This window comes from Aricia agestis, chromosome 16, assembly GCF_905147365.1.
Source record: "Aricia agestis chromosome 16, ilAriAges1.1, whole genome shotgun sequence".
Lineage (NCBI taxonomy): Eukaryota > Metazoa > Arthropoda > Insecta > Lepidoptera > Lycaenidae > Aricia > Aricia agestis.
The window spans coordinates 10,134,792-10,147,803 of record NC_056421.1 but is presented as its reverse complement, the minus strand read 5'-3'; the positions used below and the strand labels follow the sequence as shown (position 1 = coordinate 10,147,803).

Below are 13,012 nucleotides of genomic sequence, written 5' to 3'. Positions count from 1 at the left end.
AATATCACCACTGAAAAATGAAACCCATTTTGAAATCGTGAGTTAAGCGATCCTCTGATATCTCTAGTTTGAGTCTCGTTTGAACTGAAGGAAAAGAGAAAATCTTAATACTCCTAATTTTATGTATAGGTATGAGGTATCTAGTTTATGATGTTTGTTTGTGTGAATATTCTGTATTTTTTTTAGGTAACGCCACTTCAATACTAAGGAGAGATCCTAATACTTAAATAAGTACCTATTATAAATACGAAAGTTTTTCTTTTAGATGCTTCAGTCTTTACGCTTAAACTAAAGCTTTAAACTAAAAAATTTAGATAATACTTATTTGGTATTGAGTTGAGAGGAAGAACATAGGTTATAAGTTTAAATGGGGGAAAATTTTCGGCAACATCTAGGTCCTAGGACATAATATCAAAATCAAAAATATTAATTTGTATTTTTACATGTAACACTACAATAATATAATATAAATAATCTATGTTTAGTAGTAGTGTACTGTTTACATAATATAGAAATATAAGTTTTAACGGCGTGTTGTTGTATTAACCTACATAGGCGATAGCGTCATCTGTTTGAGTAACACTTGCACTGGGCGTGGTCGGTGCACCGCCATCATTGTTTCTCCACACCTAACGGGATTGCTATAAAACTTATAAGAATATTTTCATAATGAGGAGGAGGGCTCTGGGATTAAGAAATTTAGGGCCTTATTAAAGTTTGAGGGTCGATAGTCTGTGCTCATTTAAATGCGATCCGAAATCGTAAATTTCATGGTGACTCTACATTATGTTAACGTTAGGAATGTGAAAGATGTTCATTTGTATTTTGTATTGCCTATGTCCTATGACATAGGCAATACAAAATACACGAATGACATAGGCCCTATGTCATTCTGCAAACAGTATAAAAAAATTTGTCTCCGCTTTTGGTAAATCTCTTTAATTGTGAAAGGTGTATGCATATGTAGAGCCTATGTTAAACATGTTATTAATTAAGTTAAGTTGTAATGTTTTCGTATTTTAATTTTTTTTTCGACGACGTTAAAGGTAGGTCAAGGTAATATTTTGTCAGTCTATGAATTTGTTTTGTTTGTTCCGTTGGCGTTGTAGAGTTAAATTCACTCCCCGTAGTTTAAAGAATAAGGTAGAAGACCACTTCAAAAATTTAAAATTACTTAAAGGCGTTCATAGTCTATCCCACCAATAAGAAACTGATGATCGTTAGAAATTAGCATTCCATTAAACTGGTTCGTGTTTTTTCGGCGTATTGATTTCAATTATACAGTAGAGTTGTTCTTGCACGAGTACACTATGTAAGGCAAGTTGAGAATAATTGGTTTTTGCTTGGTTGTTTTTTGTGGAATAAGACTTTATTACTTACCGTCCAAGGACGTGAGCAAAGTGCAGAGGAAAATTTTCGTATAGTGCTAGTATGAAGTTATGAATCTCCCTTGGGATACTCAGGTTCTCAAACGCACGATATTATGCATATAAGTGTGCAATCGGACTTCAGAGATAAGAGAATAAGATTGTACATTTGCCGAAACGGCCGAATCTACCAAAATAATAGGTTGCTCGTTTGTATTTGAATTGTAAGTTTTCGGATTGAAATATGGGCGTTTCCCCAAGTGCAATATTAAGTATTCGAAGAATTGATAAAGTTATAGAGACAAGAGATGATAGAGACAAGTAGGTTTATCACCTGAGCACCTTTAACGACTGATAATATGACCTCGAATGAGTACCTATTAGTAAATCGAGTATAAACGTCAATGTAAGATCATCAAACAGCCAACACACAGCCAATTATGAAGGTTAGTGCTGATTCATCTGATCAAATATAAAAAAATACCTTCTATATTTGAATGTGTCGGACAATAAAGCATTAAAAGTATTAGCTGCAGCAACCGGTCAGTCGGCCTTCGCCACTTGCCGGCAGACGACGCCCGCTGACGTAAGCGCTTATGTCATCGCATCATCATAATACAACTACAGATGATACTAGTAGTCAATTACATGTAGAATATAGTGCTGTTACAGATGAGTTATATAACTGGGGATGAAATTGGGTAGAGAGTACATAATTAATCTTTGGTTGTTTTTCACAAAGCGAATGTTTGTTTGTAGCGCTGCCTATAATAATGCTAAGTACTCACATACGGTTTTGCTCCTTCAAGCAATAATGTCGAGCAAAGCCCGCGGCTCGGGCTTTCGTCCACACATTCAGCATTGCTCGATAGTTTTATCGATATATTTAATTCTATCGAGCCGGCTCGATGCGTGCCTTCGAGCTGTGAGTTTTGCAGTCCACACAGTAATTATTACTCGATTTGGAGTAAAACCATCGAGCAAAACCGTATGTGAGTACTTAGCATAATAAACACTTTCGATTCATACAGTATACTTCAATTAAATTTGTTGTCTTAAGTGGCAATACTTCTGTTGTAACGTTTCATTTGTTTTGTTTCTTCATTCAGTTTTTTCAATTTCAACTGGCTAGAACTATTCTTTCGTAATATAATAACTTGTTAACAATGAGAAAATCATCGTTTTCATAATAAATTATAATAGGTGGCTGGTAGAGTTCTGTGGTAGAGTTATCACTCTTCAACTCTCCACAGTATCTCTGTAACGCGTCGCTAGGTAATATTCTGTAAATGGAAATGGCGATTCGTTCTGCACGAACAGCTAGTTGAATTGATTATATTGTAAGAAAGTATACTGTTGTTGACGTTGGATGTTTTCGCGAATCAATGAGAGGCTACGCGAGAATCTGGGACCATTGCCAGATGAAAATAGCCCGTAATTTCTATTTCAAAAGACCTTTAATCCGGTGATAATGAACTTTTGGACTACTTGGCAAATTCTTTCCCATCTTTTGTATTCGAAACAAAGCGTTTCTGTTAGTTCAGTAGAGAGCAAATCATTAAGGCGACATTAAGTTTTTCTTCATTTGAGGGTCTGTTTTGAGATCTTTAAACAAAGATTACTTTCTTATTTTCATATCCCAAGGGACAGAAAAAGCAACATTTTTTAGACTCTACTTCGTTCTGAAGATAAAACTAGCTTCTTATATCTCAAGGGACAGAGAGAATACGTCTTGTGAACTTAGTTATCTGATGGATCAGACGATACGATCTTTAAAGCCTACTTGCGCCTAACTGGTTTAAAGTGAATCAGCCGGATTTTATAATCCGCTATATTACTTTATGGCTAGCCGTTTCAAAATACAGCAGTTTAATGACTACCTGGATTGTTATTAATACAATCTTCAATAAGGCGGGGCCTACGCTTAGCCCTATTGCAATTTGCACTATTTGAGTTGTATATTCAGCTAGTCGTTCAACTTGTTTTGGAAAACTCCTGTTGTGACAGGTGTATCTCCTTCCTTTTTCTTATTTTTATATAAGAGAAGTGATATCAAAAACTTTTACCCTACACTGGCGCTGGCGCATTTATTTTTAACCTTTCAATTGTTTATGTGTTTTGTAATCGATCTACATTTTAACTCCGGCGCTCTACATAGCTCTCGTGCTTGGCAACTAATGGGAGCCATCCTGCCCGCCTACGTTCATACAACTACATGTAGTTGCCGTGTGAGATCATAGTAAATATGAGTACCGTGATGAGCTCTTATTGCTCTTGATTGCTCAAAGTGGTGAAATAAAATTTGGCCATGAGTAACGCCCGTTTGTACCTTATGTTCTGTTAAGCTTTGCACACAAGTTTTAATACCGTGTGGGTGATGGGTCATAAAATTTATATGAAAATGCGGCCCGCCCCACTGCGCGAATATGCGCGAATCTGCTTCAACTCCCAAGCGGCCACATGCGGCCGCGATAACAATAGATAAGCTATTGTATGGTTTTTTCACGATCGAAGGATTAATCGTCCAAGCCACGAGACGAATCAAACAATCTCATATTTAATGTCATTTGCATGAAACTTTGTAAACTTACTTTGGAACCTGAAGTTTTATAGTTTCTTTTTTGGATAGAACGACAATTTATACTACCTTAATTAACTACTACTAAAATAAAAATGTTAAAAATGTAGGGAGGATATCGAATTTTCCATTCTAAAACAAAATAACTTGCTCCTAAACAAGTGACATTATCTCTTCCTAAAAGATATATAATGTGTATATTATGTTAACATTTAATATCATAGTAGGATGTTTAGTCATCATATTTTGTTGAACTCGTATTTATCCGTCTTATACCATAAATATTTAAGAGGCTGATATACCACCAGCTAATAGCTATACCTTCTTATTAAAATAAGTACTGATAAAGTGTAACTGGTTCTTGTTTTAACCAAACTAAAAAGGGTAAATTTGATAAAGTTTTATTTTATTAACCATTACCGCTTTAAGTTCGGATTCTTATAGGTACCTCGAATGTCGATCGCAGGCTTTGTTATTCGAGCCCAAAGACGAGGAATAAGATCGAAATGGCTTTCGTCAACCAAGAGAATCGATTCCCAGATCGAATGTAAATAAAATTGTATAAAACTCGCCAAAATATCGAATATTTATCACTCTTTTTAAAGCATTTTTAGTGAATCTGGGCCAGTATTTATCGTCTGTGGAGTGGCACCAGTGTTACAACACATCGTTTACCGGGTGAAGGCTGAAGTAAGGTCAATGGTATCGCGCTTGCGAACTTAAAACAGATGGCGCCGAAATATCTCGTTAATGTTGATTTTATAATTCGCCTCTACTTCTATAAAAATACATTTACTCTATAGACTATAGTGCTAGTTGCTACATCTATGTAGAGACTCTAGACTCTAGGCTCTATGGTGTCAAGGATTTGCGACTTGGTATCAGAACCAGTAGGCCTACTATGAAACCGTTTTGAGACTCAAACAATCGAACGAGAATGCAGCGTCCTGCTCTAACAACGACATTACACGTTTGTTAGAGTAGGAGGCGGCATTCTCGTACGATTATTTGAGTCTCAAAATAATTTCGTGGTACGGCCCCTGATTGTGGGGTATATCCAAGGAGAGACCGAATCTTACGATAGTCCAATAGGTTTTGAACTACGTGTGTATTCAATTATAAAGAGCCCCGTCAAATATCTGTAGACGTCTTCACTTCGTGCCTTGCATTGCTGACGCATGCCAGTCGTTATTTTTATAGATATTTTCGCTTACTCTCCAGAGTTGTTAGCAAGGACGAATTGAGTAGCAAGTACCAAACGCTCACAAGCAATCGAAAATAACAAAATTGTTGCTTTGTTGCTCAAAACCAAAACAATTTCGTATAATTCCAAGTCGAACAATCGCTACGTACGAACCGTGAGAATTGGTGGCCTCGTTTCAGCGTTTAGTACCGAGAACGTACCTACGCGAATTTAAAAATAACTACGTATGATATCGCGAAAATCATCAACCGAAATACGGTTCATGAATCAAGAGTTCGATGATTCGATAACATAGCGCCATTGTTTTCATTTCTATTGTGTGCTAGCTAGTTCTAGTCAGTAGTCGAGTCTAGCCTACATGAAGACGCGGCACAGGACACTACAAAAACTTATCTCGCCTACGTTTGGCGTCAATATAGTTTTTAAAAGAATCTGTGGCGGTTTTGGCAGACCAATCTGTCGTAACTGGCACTTCTAGAGTGTCTTAATTGGTTTTGGTGTATTAATCTCTTATTATGTCTTAAAGCTTCTAGACTTTGCCTTTATGGAGTAGGACACAGGTGTGTATAACAGTGTAGTTCATCATGCTAATACATGCATGCAAGAGTGAGCAACCAGCATAACAATTACCAGCACGTGTACTATGTAGCTTCCACTTGTAAGACCCATTCATGAAGGCCAATGATGACTAAGCGATTGTAATAGTAATGATGATATAATTATTATGTTTGTGCTTAGCTAAATGAAATAATAATATTAAGCACTTAATACTCATATTTAACTAAGTAGTCTTAATTACTTTTTTCTATGCGGGTTTAAAAGGAAAATTAATCTTCTTTCAACGCTTGTCGCATTGTACAATGTGTGCTGCTTGGAGCATTTAAAGTCAAAAGCACATTAAAAAATCCAACACGCATTTAATACATTTTTAATGCTTTCCAACAATTTGCCAAGCGTGCCAACTGCCAAGATGTAGAGTTAATGAACACCAGTCATGAAATTGTGCGGAACTTGACTCATGGGTTTACAAGAACGGGGATGATGCATTACGTTTTTCTCCTGTGTGCTAAAACTTACATGCAGCGTTCAAGAAAATCTAGCAGCTGGACACTCTTCTTAGCCGTTTCCTAATTTACGTACAGTCGGATCTCCTGATACATTTGCGCCAAGAAATTCTATCTTGGGTTGTAGATTTAGACTATTTATTTATAGCTAGTGCTTTGGCCATACTGGTCCACCATGCTGCTAGTTCTTGAATTGGGGACGCTCGCTTAAGACTTATCTAAGCGGCTTTTAAGACTTGGTCTATAATAATTAGTCTCTATAACTTATATGAAAAAGGCGACTTAAAATTGACGTGGCATTTAGAATTATTAATTTGTCTATAGCTTACAGATCGTGCTGATGATGGAATTCTTTGTTTTAAATATTCGGTTGGAAAGGAATCCGTTTAGTACAAACATTTTCGAGGTAAGGCGGTTGTGCATTAGCCGGAAATCCGTGTTTCTGGTTAGCATCAAATTTCAAGCCAGTGTCTGTGTATTAGACCAGGTGCACTCCATAATTTTGTGAAAGGATGAGGGTTCATTCCAACCGAAATGGCATTTTTAAGTTGCATTCACAATACCTTCGATTTGAAACATATTTTCAAAAATAATTTTTCTGCAAAGTTATTATCTTTTGTAGCAGTGAAAAAATATCTTTTGCTTTTAAAGCAAAGCTCAAAATGCCTTTACCGAAGCATATTGTTCACCCTTTCAAGGGCCTTTCCATATAAAAGTCGTCTAGGGGTTAGCGTATAAATATTTCAGTGAAGGTCATCTAAGCTCGCCCCTATAACTGCTTATTCAGGCATTTTGCCGTCTGACGACTATATTATTGTGCCATTACTACTATCTAGTCTGAAATAAACGGCTTTCTTTTAACCAAGGCTGTCTATTGGCGTGCGGAGGTCAATGTCATAGAATGGTTGTCTCTTTCTAGCCTACTTTGGTTCATGATATGTGAAAAGGACGGAGTGGTTCACGAACCACAAGGCTTCGGGCGCGGTCTATATTTGGGTTAATGGATACATCCGCAGAGCGCTGGCATAGGAAGTACCTGCTCGTCCGCTAATTCACCTCAACCTCTGTATTTAGGTCTACAATCTAGATTTGTCTAGAATTAGGTTTCTCACTAAATCCGTCAGGTACTTTGGCTTCTATACTTCTGATTATAAAGAGAGCTAAAGAAAACTTGTTTGATTGCATGAAATAGGCTCTGAAACTACTGGGCCGCTTTTGAAGAAAGGCATAGACAATTAGACATGCAAGTATGGAAGGGCGTAGGATTATATTGCGGGAAAATGTAATTTTAATGTTTTTTTTTTTTAACTGAACTAAACCAGAGCATCAGCGTTAAAAGTCCATGGACCGATAGAGGTGTGACGTCCAGTATGGAATTTTTAAAATCCAAGCTCAGAATGTATGCTTTCCCCTAGTTTAGTTGGCGTGATGCCATAAAGAATCCTCAAGGGAAAAGCATTTTATGACAGTAAAATATGTCCATATAAATTGTATTGCTCTACTCTGTCACGTTACAAGTTAGAACACTGTGCGTGCGAAATAAGTCATTAAGGTTATGAGTTATGACTTATGTTAAATTGCGGAAGTTCGTAGCTTACGTAATGTCATACGTCATTTCCTCTATATTTCGATGCAACGTTACAATTTCATATATGGAATAACTGTAAATCATTTCCGGTCTCTAGTAAGAAGGGGTACAAAGAGTTAGCAGCAAAAAACCTACACTACAATCCGAAATGTGGTTGGTTAAAACTTGAAGGTGTTTAAAGTATATTTATACCTCATAAATTTTTTGTAACACTATAGATAGTCCCTAATAGTAAATACTTTCAGCTATTGCCTATTATGGATAACAGCTGACAACTGTAATTACCCCCCACGCCGGTTTCGGTGACGGTGGCCAGTTTCATTGAAACCAGGCCAGGTACGCAGGAGTAATTTTATAGTGCCCAAATGTGTGTGCAGTACACAAGAGCACTCTCTATTTCTTTTACTCATAACCCAGTGGGACGTACGCGGTACGACCGACACGACTGGCGAGAGATCAGGCGCAGGACCGACTTTTAACATGCCCATCCGACGCATGGATCATCTTACTTGTCACTCTTGTCAGACAAGCAGGTGATCAGCCTGCATTGTCCAGGCCAAACTTAGAAATAACATGTTTCCAACGCGGGAATCGAACCCACGTCCTCCGAGTCAAGAGCCACGCTCTAACCATTGGACCATGGAGGCGTAACTATAAAAAAAGAGCTTTGGTAGAGCCTTGAAAATGATGCAGCATTTTGCAAACTCTAACTAGGTACCTTTTGTATGACAATGAGTTCTAGCCAGCCAGTAATTAAAAAAAAACAATAAGCAGCCATCAGTGCGTTTTGTGTGTTGAAAAGAGCAGGAAGCGTGATTTTAATCTGTGGTAGTTTTGGGGTAAGCCCTGTTACCGGGAAATAGGGTACATTTTAACCGGTCTCGTGAATGCAGAGGATACGGTGGTCGGTGCTCACTATTCGTCACAGTACGGTAGTCAGTCTGTAATTTGAACGAGCCAGGGTCAGTTATACTCATGCGATCTAGAAAATAAATGGCTCGTGGCTTACCCAAATTTGAATGTTTCGAATTGTATCTTCCGTCTAGTTTTATTAGGCAACAAGTAGCAACATGAGTAGTAATAATAATATTTTTCATCTGTGTATATTTGTGTAAGTGCTGAATCCTCTAAATGAAATACATCTGTTGTCTATTTCCACTGTAAGTTGCCAGCGACTTTAATTGCCCAGGAGAAAATGGTATTTTGTGTGTGCTCTACATTTTTCACTGCTACAAAATGTGTCTAACTCACGGAGCTAATACTAAGAGGAGGTGTTGTAATCAAGTTTCCTTATGAAACGACGCGTGACAATTTGCGGGGTGAGGGGGTGTCAAGCTCCGCCCAATTCTCAATATTTCATCTATCGGCTAAAAGCCAAACTACTAGCTTAGGTCGATGTTGATCTTACTACGTAGTTCAACTATCTTACACTAGATGTCATTTTGTCTTGAATATTATGGGACGTACTACGGCCCTGGATATTATTTACGTTTCAAATAGTTATCATAGGTGACGACAGCTGGCGGTTTATAAGTAATATCATAATAAAAGCTATATAATCACGGTTTTAGCTATTAAATGTGTTTAAGACTAAGTGTATAACGGTTTTCAGTATTCAAGTATGATTATTGTAATAAACTTATACAAAATTATACGCATTTACGTCTGTATTATCTTTCAAAGGTTTGGCCACCTAGTGTCAAGTAGTATAATTAACGCTGAAAGCTGAAATGTTCTAGAACTTTTATATTTAAATTACATTTAAAATTATTTGCAAATGAAATGTGATGGTATTTATATTATCAGAATGTCTGTATGAGTGTTTTCGACATTGTAAAACACAATACTTCATCCTTTCCTTGTTAAATACGCAGAAAACACCAATTTATTGGGAGTCTCGTTACGTGTGCACCTGACAAACGCTCAAAGTGTACTGACTTAAGCCCCGCCCACAATGATAACGTCAGGACCTAGTTGAAAATCACAGTGCACAGTTGCTTAGGCCAGCTCCTCTTTATATGAGCTCCGTGGTCTAACTTCAGTTCCATATTCTTTCACCACTTACCTCGCCAATCACAAACATAACTAACTTCCTGAACATCGTATAAGTTTAATTGAACCTTAACTCGTCAGTCAACAGCTCTCGCTTGTCTATTGTTTGTTTTCGTAGTAGGTGTTGATGGTATTTATAGATACGGTGCTTTCGCGCTGACTACCGAGTGTGGCGTAAAACATTACTTGCATTCATTACTGGAAGTTGGAAGTTAGTAGGTGTTCCATCATCAATCAATAGCTTTGTCCACACTGTGCCTTTTTCTGTTCGTCTAGGGCATGCATTATAGCGCAGTCAACAGCGAACGTGAGGCATGCCCGCGACGCATGCCCTCTGACCGTATCCAAAACTTCAAAAATGACAATATTGGCGTTGCGTTATTTTGACGCATCCAATTATTGAATGCACCAATATGAAAGTTGATGACGAAAATTGAAGATGGAAGTGCACAGTGTGGAGTGGTGTGGACATAGATTGTACTATAACAAACCAGATGACGCCAAAATTCGTTTATCGCGCGAAAACTGTACATTCTTATTGATAAAAACTAAAAAAGTATCCGATGTCCCATCCCGGGATTCTAAAGATTCTCCATACCAAATTTTAGAAAAATCGGTCCAACAGTTTGGGCGTTAGCAGGTAACCATACAGACAGTCAAACAAATATACTTAGCCTCTTACCATTTCCGACATTGGAAGGGTTTCATAAAATAAAATACAGTGCTCGGTGCTCCCAAAGTGATAATGCGCATAGAAATTTTCGTAACTTTTCGGCAACGATCGTATTTCCCGAGTGTCGGAAGACGTTGCTGCAAGCGCTGTTTTAAAACTTAACTTACAGCGCATTGCAGCGACGTAGAGAGTAGAGTGACGCTGCTTGGACGTTATCATGGTCATGCCGCGATGGCTTCCCGGTGAGTTAACGACAGCAGACGGCCACCGGCTATAATATGATATTTACTTCTATTTCTTTTGAACAAGGTGCAAAATGCAAGTTTCATAGATTCGGGTGTTTTCGTGATTACGACAATGGGGATTGTCCATTTTTTTAATTTTGCTCATTACAAAAACATTTCGAGGAATAAGGTCAGTGATCGTTTTTTTGTATAAACGAAAAAAATACCCATTAGTTACTTATATTTTTGAAGAAATATGTTTAACCTTTGTTTGACCTTCAATGGCGTTAAATTAGCAATAAATTCGACCAACATGAACTTGCATTTGACGAACCAGCCATTATAAATAAGATTGAAAGGAAATTTAATACTGCAGAGGTCAATTGACCGCCGATGATGTCAGAGCGAAACTTTAAAAATTTATTGAGAAAAAACTAGCCAATGAATTTCAAAATTATTTAATTTATATTCTTAAAATACCCTATTTTAACGTAAAAAAATATAAAAAGTACATGTGATTTTTTGGACAATGCCCATTAGCGAAGATTTCCATGCCATTATTAATTTGGGAGTACTGTACATATTACTTGCCCAATCAATAACTGTATTTTTTCTTTCACAACCGTGAACAAGCCAGTTACAGAACTGACGATTTCGAAATATAAAACGGCTGTTCAAATTAGATTTAATCATACAACGTTGTCGATTGTTTGTATCAAATAATTTATCTCTTAAGAGGCTAATGCTTTAGATATTTCATAATTGGTTTTGAAATCTACTAATCAAGAGCCTTTAAACTGTTATAAATTTAATATTCTATGCAACTTTTATGTAATTTTTTTTCAACCGCGACCGAAATTCCGTAAAACTTTGATTTAAAAAAAAACGAAAGCCCAGCTGTCGCTGGCTCTTGGGCCAATCATATAGCAAAATAGTTTTTGAAAATACATCGAGCAGACTTTATTAACCTCTTGAACCCCACCGACCGCGACACCTTAACGTGCCACCCGTAAAAATACCTCTGTGTACCACCGGCTCGTTAATGCGCCACCTGATGCACTCGACCTCACACTGTTTTGTAACTTATTTTAGTGTGTTTAAGATTTAATTTCGTTTGTTCTATACATTATTTTTAAGAGTATGAAGTTGGCTACAAAAAGAATGCACTAAATTAGTTCCTGATTGGCGCAAATTTTGTAAAACTTGAAAAAAAAATCGAAAAAAATGAATGGCGCCATAGAACGCGGTATTTGAGGCTCAATAGAATTTGAACATCCCGGTATTCGAGAGGTTAATGTTGTTTTGACATTGGGAATTGGATCGAGCAAAGAATATTTATAATTATTTACTTATAAAAAAAGGAAAAATAGCTGCTTAGTGCTGTTTATCGCGGTTTACAGAGTTGCAGTAAACAGTAAAATATACTAAATAGGGACTTGTCACTCGAATCCGCGGTAACAATTTCCTTTTGACGGGAAATCGGTTAAGGGCAGGAAGTCAACGCCGGTAGAGACGTCAGAAAAAAGCGGTTTACCAATCTTCATGTCGACTTTTTGCTATAGTCTATCTACGATGTTTTGGCGCATCGGTGATACGTTGGACGTGGATGTAAACAGCTGTCTCTTTAGTGACATTTTGTGTTATTGTGGCGTTATAACGCCTTAGTTGACATTTTGGCAGTCGTAACAGTTTTATCCTAACAGGACTGCTATCTGTCTGAAGTTCGATTACTGGGACGCTGCATTATATCCACAAAACTATGCTTCAAGTCAAAAATAGTTATGGATGGATTGAGCAGTGCTTACATACTGCTCAATCCATCCATTCTTCCAAGTACTAATATCCATACTTTTAATATTATAAATGCGAAAGTGTGTCTGTTTGTCTGTCGTTTACCTCTTCACGCCCAAACCGTTTAACCGATTTTGCTGTTTGGTACGGTGATACTTCCCGGAAAAGGACATATTTTTTATCCCTAAAAAATGTACGGTTCGCGCGCGATAGACGATTTTTGGCGCATCGGAGTTGCGGGCGTCATCTAGTTCTCTACAGTTCGACAAGGCTTTATAATGAATGTGTCAATGATGTCAATGGGCACTGCTGGTAAATGAGAACTGTCAAACACATGTCAAAATGACGTTTTTGTATGATAGAGGCCTTTTTTTTTAGTTTAGTTCCTTTTCTCGCCACGTTCATATATAGAGCCTTGTCGAACTGTATCTTATATATAAAATTCTCGTGTCACAATGTTCGTTCCCGTAC

At 37.4% G+C, this 13,012-nt stretch overlaps 1 protein-coding gene across 11 annotated transcripts in view; it reads left to right on the top strand.

Annotated features, from left to right (window-relative positions):
• Positions 1 to 13,012, top strand: part of LOC121734854 (spectrin beta chain) — a 78,185-nt gene that overhangs the window by 21,916 nt on the left and 43,257 nt on the right. The window contains exon 1 of one of the 11 annotated variants that reach the window (XM_042125484.1): positions 5,685 to 5,709. The exons of the other annotated variants lie outside the window; for them this stretch is intronic. The gene's annotated coding sequence lies outside the window, so the exon portion shown is untranslated. Of the gene's footprint in view, positions 1 to 5,684; positions 5,710 to 13,012 lie in introns of those variants that run through there. 11 annotated transcript variants of the gene reach the window in all.